This window comes from Otolemur garnettii, unplaced genomic scaffold (genome assembly GCF_000181295.1).
Source record: "Otolemur garnettii isolate 467f Iridium unplaced genomic scaffold, OtoGar3 scaffold00119, whole genome shotgun sequence".
Taxonomy (NCBI): domain Eukaryota; kingdom Metazoa; phylum Chordata; class Mammalia; order Primates; family Galagidae; genus Otolemur; species Otolemur garnettii.
This window is the reverse complement of record NW_003852514.1, coordinates 2,448,869-2,458,096: the sequence shown is the minus strand read 5'-3', so window position 1 is coordinate 2,458,096 and position 9,228 is coordinate 2,448,869. Positions and strand designations below refer to the sequence as shown.

Genomic DNA, 9,228 nt, shown 5'->3' with positions numbered 1-9,228 from the left:
TTTTTTTTTGAGACAGAGTCTCACTTTGTCATCCTTGGTAGAGTTCTATGGCATCATAGCTCATAGCAACCTCAAACTCTTGGGCTCAAGCGATTCTGTTGTCTGTTGTCTCAGCCTCCCAAGTAGCTGGGACTACAGGCGCCCGTCACAATGCCCAGCTATTTTTAGAGATAAGGTCTTACTTTTGTTCTGGATGGTCTCAAACCTGTGAGCTCAGGCAATTCACCTGCCTCGGCCTCCGAGAGTGCAAGGATTACAGGCATGAGCCACCACACCTGGCCTCATTAGTGCTAATCTTAAAGAAATAAAAAGTATTTTAAGAAACTACTATGAACAATTGTATGCTAACATTTTAGATTACTTAGATGAAATGGATAAATTTCTAGAAAAACACAAACTACCAACTATAAAAAGCAAGGAAATTAAATTGGTAATAAAAATCCTCCCACAGGGTGGTGCCTGTGGCTCAAAGGAATAGGTGGCGGAGGTACTGGAGGTGGTGGGTTCAAACCCAGCCCCAGCCAAAACCACAAAAAAAATCCTTCCACAAAGAGCCTAGGCCCAACTGGCTTCAGTGATGAATTCTATAAAAGATTTAAAGAATTAATATCAATATTACACAATTCTTTGAAAACTACATTCAGAATATATAAATAACATAACACAAAAATAAAAAGACATATGGCACAATTTAAAAATGGGCAAAAGATGTTAGTAAAACTTTTTCCACAAAAGCCAATAAGCACATGAAAAATGTTCAACATATTTTTCAGCCATCAATGAAATAAACATTAAAACCATAGTAGATACTACCTGACTAGTCCCATTAGGATGGCTCTAATGGAAAAGATGATAAAAAATGTTGGTAAAGATCTAGACATGCAGCCACTTTTGAAAATAGTTCCACATTTACTCAAAAAGTAAATATAGCATTAGTCTAGCGATTCAACTCTTAAGTATATACCCAGGAGAATTGCAAACAATGTTCATTCAAAAATTTGGACATTTACTGCTCATAGCAACATTATTCATAATTAAATAGTGGGGCTAACAACATTTCTATCAAGTGATGACTAGATTAATTCTACCTTGGAATATAGGGTGGACAGAAGTGCAATTTACTATGTTAAACAATGTTAAATTGCATGTGAACTTTATGTCCATCTTGTATTATGCAGCCATAAAAATAAATGAAGTACATGCTTCAACAGGAATGCAGGATGTGAAAACATCATGCTAAGTGAAAGAAACCAGACAAAAAGGCCATGGTTCCAGTTGTATGAAATATCTATAGCAGGTAAATCCACAGACATAGAAAGTAAATGAGTGATTACCAAGGATGAGGCTGGGAGGGATTTGAAGTGGTTGCCAATAACACAGAGCTCCTTTTTGGGGTGAGGAAAATGTTTTCAAATTTGAAAGCAGTGGTGATTGTGCAACTTTATAAATATAATAAAACTCACTTAATTGTACATTATAAAAGAGTGCTGTTATGGTATGAATTAAATCTCAATTTTTAAAAATCATACAAAATACCCAAATTATAAAATACATGAAGATATATGAAGCTAATGAACAGAGTCAACAAATAAATAATTTTAGCATAAAATTATTCCAGATGATGTTAATCAGGTTTTTTTTTATTCACTTATCAGTCAGAGAAAGACTTTCAAGTGAGAATTTTGCTATCCTCAAAGAAACAAATGGTGGGACACCTAACATTAAAAATGTGAAACAAGAACTGAAAGAAACAAAACAAGCAGATGAATATAGAAGAATCATTTTAAAATCTTTAAAATAAGAAAATTGAAATAAAAAGAAACTTAATAGGATAACCTACAGATCTGACAGAATCAAAGCAAAAATTAATTACACAGAAGATAGTACTTAGAAATTCTCCCAAAATGAAGCTAAAGGAGGTAAAGATAATCTTTACCCTAAAAATTTAAGACATAAGCTAAACACATTAGGAGATTCCAATATACATCCAAGAAAGTAAATGTTGGAAAGGCAATAATAGAACATTTTTCAAAATTGAAGAAATGCCTATATTTTCATAGTGAAAGTTTATACTCTGAGTATTCAGTAAAATGAATAAAGTTAAATCCACAATGAGGCATTTATCTGGGGAAAATTCCGGAATAATTAAACAATCATAATGTGGATATGTCATAAAATGTATCCAGAAACAAGCCAATGAACAACAGAATTTTCATTAGTAATAATAGAGTTCCAAAGATAATGCAATAACATCTTTTAAAATGTTGAGGAAAAATATAATTATCAGCCTAGAATTTTATGCCCAGTTAAACTATTATTTATACATAAAGACAAATAAAGGTATATAAAGGTATGTAAAGATTAAATGAATGTACTACCTTAGATCCTCATCTATAGCATTATCAAGAGATAAACTTAAGAAGATAAGTGGATCTAGAATAGACAAGCATGTACACACACAATATACATTATATATATATACACACATATATATGCTGTTAAACTAAAAGTATTACTTGTAAAAACTCCAAAAAGTAATTATAAGACTGGTGACTGCACTAATATCTTTATCATATTCAAAATTAGGATGGAAATTCTGAATAACTTTAAGCATTATTAGAAAAAATACAGTTAAATATTTATAAAAAATTATGAATAATACCAAAAAAACCCAAACTGGATGTATGGACACATGTGGCACTGGGTAGTGGGAGAAGAGAGCTCAGAGCCATCTGGTCTCCACTCTATTTTCTCTGAGATCTTCTTTGTGGTGGACCTAATTCCTGTACGGCTGCTATCATAACTAACCAACCAGAACCAGACCTCTTTTGATCTTAGGTTGAAAACAATGCATACCAGGAAAGATTTCTGATTTGTGAAAACTTCAATGGGCTATCCATACAACTGCACTTTGAACAAAGATTAAGGCATCCCAAAGTAATAACATTTAAATCAATCTTATCCTTATTTTCCCATTATCAAGTGGATGGGCAGTCAGGAATGAAATTAGATACATTAGAGAATACCAAAGGCACATTTTCCTTTACGTGTATTAGACTGTGTAGAATTGGTTCATTTGCTATTCTATATATACAAGTTTTTTAAATAATATGTTTATAGTCTTGTGGCAGTATTTCCCTGTCACAAAAGATGTCTCCCACATACAGACTTTGCACATAATCTAGTCAACAATGTCTAAATGATCATACTTTCAGAAACACTAGGTTTGCAAGAGCCCTAGAAGAGTTCTATCAAATGAACCAGTCTTCGCTACTTATCATTTTAGGCCAAACTAATATTTGGCCTAAAAAAGAAACCAAAGTGTATTAGTCTATTTAGGCTACAATAAAAAATTGCCATAGATTGGCTAACTTAAACAACAGAAATTTATGTCTCATAGTTCTAGAGGTTGGGAAATCCAAGATCAAGGTGCCAGCTGATTTGATTCCTAGTAAGGGCCCTTTTCCTGGCTTGTAGGGAGCTGCCTTCTCACTGCATCCCTGTGTGGTAGAGAGAAACGGCATCTCTTCTTATGAAGGCATTCATCTCATCATGCAGACCCTACCCTCATGATCTCCTCTAAGCCTAATTCCTTGCAAAGATCCCATCTCTAAATACCATCACCTTGGGAAATAGAACTTCAACTTATGAATTCAGAGTGGTGAGGGGACAAACCTTCAACCTGTAACACAATGCAAACTCTCTGATTTTATTATCCCAAATTTTCACTTTTGCTCTTTAACAACCTTCTAGTTTCCAGAGGCAATTTTAGAAAATCCTCTGATCTACTATCCATGAGTCTAGTATGATTTCTCCTCAAGTAAAGGAATTTTGTGGATGTTTGGTCTAGTAACACAAAACAAAGAGCTCAAGACGAACATAATCTTACTCAATTCTCAAGAGCTCTTTTCTATGTTTTTCATGATAAGCTAAGAGGAATAAGGCTCAAGATTCCCATTACTATGGAAATATTGAGTAAAATGGATGGTCTAGTTTAGAAAGTATCAGACTGTATTAGACAGTAGTTAGTTCTCAGTTAGCAGAATAAACAATAAAATGGAAACTTCATATGACATTTTATGCAATGCTTTGGGCTGGCATGTGATTTTTGATTATGACTCTCCTGAGTTCCCATAAAACTTTTGCATCAAGCAAAATGCCAAAGTTTCGTTGTGAATATACTACATTGGAGGGGATGAGAAGCTGTCTAGTTTCTTTATCTAGCTACTTTCTCCTCCCTGCTCTAAACTAGGAGTTCTCCAGACTTAAATAAATCACAAGCCCCAAGGAACAGTTCTGTGCTGATGTGTGCACTTATTGGCCTCCATCTGAGGGGCTCTGTGGTAATGGTAATACTTAGAATAAATATCACAAAAAAGTTAAAAGAATACCATGGTTTGCACAATAGTTATCTCTGGAACAATAATACACATGTGGAGAACAGAGGTAGATGAATTCAGTGTTATTGTATTCTATTAGGCATATTATAGAGTGAGTCAGACACAGCTCATTCCATTCTCTGAAGCAATTCAAACTGCAGGAGTCATGCAGAAACAAGCCTTTATATGGGGAAATACCATACAGGTTCATCTCATAAGATAAGAAAACAATCCTCAGTGTGAATGTTGGCATTTGGCTACCACCAAAAATTAAAGAAAGTTCTGATACAAGTAGAAAATGAGGATTCACTTAGAAAAAGTTAATATTATCCCAACAGAAAGTTGTGGGCTTCCTCTTATAACCCAGAGATATCCTTAATTAAGTGCTGCAGGTTGTGACCTGCTATAGCGCTTTTTCTTCTAGAAACAGAGACCAGAATAAGTTATAGGTGAATACACTAGACTTAGAGAAACTAATATGCCGTACACAGAGAGTCATGTACAAGCTTAGAGAAACTTATATGCGGTACACAGAGAGTCATGTACAAGCCTCTTCATAGCAGTATAATATCCATGTGACTAGAGAATAGATAACTAAATGTAATATTTGCAATAGCATATTAAATAGTAGTAAAAACAAATGTGCTACAGTTATATATAACAACACGAAAGCATCTTGGAATCTGTGAGTGAAGAAAATTCATCTGATTTTACTAAAGTACTAATGATATAGAATTAATAACTAATAGATACTATGTTTCCTTCCTTTGTTCACAACATCTCAACCTTAAATAATGACTTTCTTGGACATATAGACTGTATTTAATGAAATGCAATGCTCTGTATTTGACCTCAGAGATGGCCCTCCATGTGGAAGTGTGAGTAGGTGAAGCGAAGAGCTGAGATCCATGATGAGAACTGATGGGGCTAATCATCCAAACAAGTCCCGAGAGACCTTCCTAAAAGAGTGAGGGCCCCTTGACTGAAAGCCAAATGTCTTAGTTCAAGTTGCTATAACAAAATATCATAGACTTGGTGATATATAAATGACAAGAATTTGAAGCTTACCATTCTAGAGGCTGAGAAGTCAAAATTCGAGGCACCAGCAAGTTTAGCTAGTGAGGAGCCATTCCTCAGAAATGGTGCATTCTACGTGACTGCCCATGGCAGAAACCATTCCTCAGAAATAGTGCATTCTCTGTGACTGCCCATGGCAGAAACCATTCCTCAGAAATAGTGCATTCTCTGTGACTGCCCATGGCAGGAAGGGCAAACAAGCTCCCTCAGGTCTCTTTCATAAGGACACTAATTCCATTTATGAAGACTCTGTCCTTATGATCTTATCAAGGTCCTACCTCTTTTTTTTTAAGTTTAAACAAGTATTTTGTTGTAAAGTTTAATTATGGTTCAGAAAAAACTGAGTGAATTACTTTCCCTGAAAAAATACATTGACTCTGTAGAGCGCAGTTATTGGCTGGGGGGAGACAGAGGCTTGTAAGTTAAATTACTATATTTTCTATTCTAAAAATGATTTTTTAAAAAGTCCTATTTCCAGTCTTATTATAAAGATATATTGCCCAAAATGGCCGAGAATAAATACAACAGGAAAAGCAAAAGCTGTAAAACTAAGGGCATGCAACAGGCTCTAAGAGAAAATCTCAGAAATACACAAAGCGGCAACAAGAATGTTTGGCTGGAATTTGAAGTTCTTTCTCTTTTTGTTGCATGTTTAAGGATGCATATGAACTCAGTGTAATTGAAATTTCCCTTTTTATCAATAGGTGCTTCTCTGAATAGCTCATCCTCTTCCTCATCTGTAAATTGATCTCCCATGGTTGTCAGCAGCTTTCTCAGGTAATCTTCCTGAATGGTGCCAGTTGCTTCCTCATCAAAGCAGGCAAAAGTATTTCTGATGACATATTCTGGATCTGTGCCATTTAATTTCTCATCAAACATGGTGAGGAACATGGTGAAATTGATGGGGCCTGGAGCCTTATTCATCATCATTGGATTTTTCCCCAGTGAGGCAAGCATATCATGCAAATCTTCCTTGTCAATGAAACCATCTCTGTTCTGATAGATCATGTTGAAGGCCTCTTTGAACTCCTGAATCTATGACTGGTCAAACATGGCAGATACACTGGATGTTGCATGCTAAGGGTGCTTCTTGGTGGTCTTGGTCTCTGTCCTTTTACTAGACAAAAGGGTGGTCAAATCCCTGCACAGCTACAAGAGTCCAAGCTCTTCAGCCACACCCTCACTTCTGCTTTCACCACCCTTCTACCATGAGAGCCACTGAAAACCAACAGTGGCTTTTGCCCTCCTCTTAGCAAACCAGAAGGAAGCCTGGCCTCCATTCTTGGCCCACAGCATGAGCCTGTCTTAATACAAGGGCAGCAGGGAGAGAAGTTACTGATGTGATCAGAGGATGTGATATTAACCAAGTGCACTGGAAAGAAGTAAAAGGCCGGTGGCTTAGAACATGGAGGCATATAGGATGGCTCGTTGTGTCATACTGCTGACTGTCCATCTTTTGAGTAACTTCTTGCAGTGTACAAAGTTCCTTGTCCCCCTTTCCTTTCTGCAGATGGGCCCTACTTCTTAATACATTTATTTTGGAAGGACATGGACATTAAGACTTTAATCGCTGAATGAGGAAGTTTATCACCAACAGGGAAAAGGTTCCATTTAGAGTTTCAGGGAGATCAAGATCTGTGTCCTCCAAAATGACTTGACTGATGTTGAAGGAATGAAGACTAGAAGGGTGATAAGGACCATTTACGTAAGCAGAGAAGAAAACTTAGACTGTGATCTGCAACACCAAATAACATATATTTTTTGCCAAAGATGTAGGTAATGTTGATGGATCAGAGAAAACTGTAGGCCTAGAGAAGAAGTTGGTGGTCCTCATGAAGAACCTTAATCAATCAGTACTTGTACCATGGAGAAAGGCAGATTAAGGGACCTCTGGAATTTTTTCTCCAACAGGAAATTATGATAACTATTTTCTACCTCCTTGGATGAAGGTAAAAGAACATTTCATTTTCACCATTGATTATTAATTACTGAGTGGTAACTCTCTAAGAGCTTTGTGTGCCCTGAATGAATGAATGAATGAATGGTGCAAAACCATGGCTATTGATTATCAGTGACAAAGCCAAAATCACTACAGAAGAACTTCCATAGTTGACCACCTCCCTACATTTACCACCTCCTTAAGTTGACCTAATTTTCACAAACTGGACACGTACCACATGTACGTATCAGTACAGTAGGCCTGGTTCCTTATGTTGACCACCTCCATATGTTGACCATCTTGTTACAGTCCCTTGGGTGGTCAGCTTACATAGGTTCTACTGTATTTGAGTTGGAATTCAAGTCAAAACTGCATGATGACCTTGTTTTTGTCTAATATTCAAAGGCCATTGTCTAGACCAAATGTCTCCTGCATGTAATGTCTTCAACGTAAACAGCAGATGAATCTATAGTGTCCTCTGCCAGTTATCTTTGCTAATCAACTATGTTTCTAAAACCAGAGTCATGGGCCAAGTTCCTATGTGAAAGCCCCACAAGGTGTCTTCCCTACATGACACATGGCTTGCCTCTTTCTTCTTCTTCTCTACACTTACAGGCTAAAATAAACTCCTATTTTATAGAGGGTCTGATTGATTCTTGGAAGTGCTCTCCCCATCCCAGCTGTCTGGCTCCCTGGAAGCACATATGAAAAGGCCTTGTATGAAAGGCCTGGGTCTGCCCAACAGCTAAGAGCCAGGCATTTTAGAGCCAGTGAAAGGAACAAACCTCCTATTAGCAGTTCTTTAGTGTCACCCAGGCCTGTGTAAAACAGCCCTTTGGCAATGAATACTACAGAGGCATGGAGGGAAAAGGTGTAGCCGTATAAAGAAACATGTCTGAGAACAAGGAGGCTACTTGTGTTATTTGTTGAAAGGTAAAGTCAACTCACCATTATCAGAAAGTTGCCAACTCCTACTTGAGGCAAGAGTCAAGGGCACCTTTCTATTTATTGCACCAATGCTTACTAGGACTCTCCTTGAATACTACTCTATTTTGGATGAAATGAAATATACGGGTGGTTATTTTCAAGAGAAGCTACAGTGATTATAGACTTACAGACTCAGAAAGGAAATCTTGTGCTTCCTTTTAAAGTATGTGGGTGATTTCGGTTTTGCTCAAGGCTGCTGTCTCTGTCTCCTTGGCACTGACTAATAGCCCTGCCCCATGAGTCAGGCCCTGACACCTGAGGCATAAACTCTGAAGCAGGTTGCAAGAGCTACCTGATGGGGAAAGAAGGTGTTGTCTCAGAAGTGTTTGCATCTTAGCATATACCATCAGAAGGCTAAAGAGTTTCTTAAAAGTAGGGCTGGGAATCTGGTGCCCCTACCACCAGGGAGGCCAAGTAAGAGGACATTTCCTCTCTCCTTTGTCAATTCTATACTTACTCTGGGGTATGTGGCACACATTTCACTAAGCCCAAGGTCCCTGGAAGACATGTACCTCAAGTCAGAGGAATGCTCAACTGATTCATTATAGAGCTCCTCACCCCTCTAAACCCTGCATTAAAAACCAAGTGCTTACTTCATCCATGTTAACAGCCAAGAAAATAGTCCTGGACATGACATGCACGGAAAGATTTATTCTTCATTTTTCACATATCTGAGTTAGTATAGGAACACCCTGAGTATTCTTTGAATATGCAAGTTAACTCTGCTAATATGGTTTATATTAATATTATGGATATGTACATTGTGTCCAGTTTTGAGTGAGAAAAATGGTAACATTTGATTTTAATGTGCTATATAGAAAGGTGGGACGCCCATCTTCTTATTAC

The 9,228-nt window shown here is 37.1% G+C and overlaps 1 pseudogene; it reads right to left on the bottom strand.

The window, feature by feature from the left end:
• Positions 1–4,754: 4,754 nt before the first annotated feature.
• Positions 4,755–8,984, bottom strand: LOC100963449 (annotated as a pseudogene).
• Between the last annotated feature and the right edge of the window lie 244 nt (positions 8,985–9,228).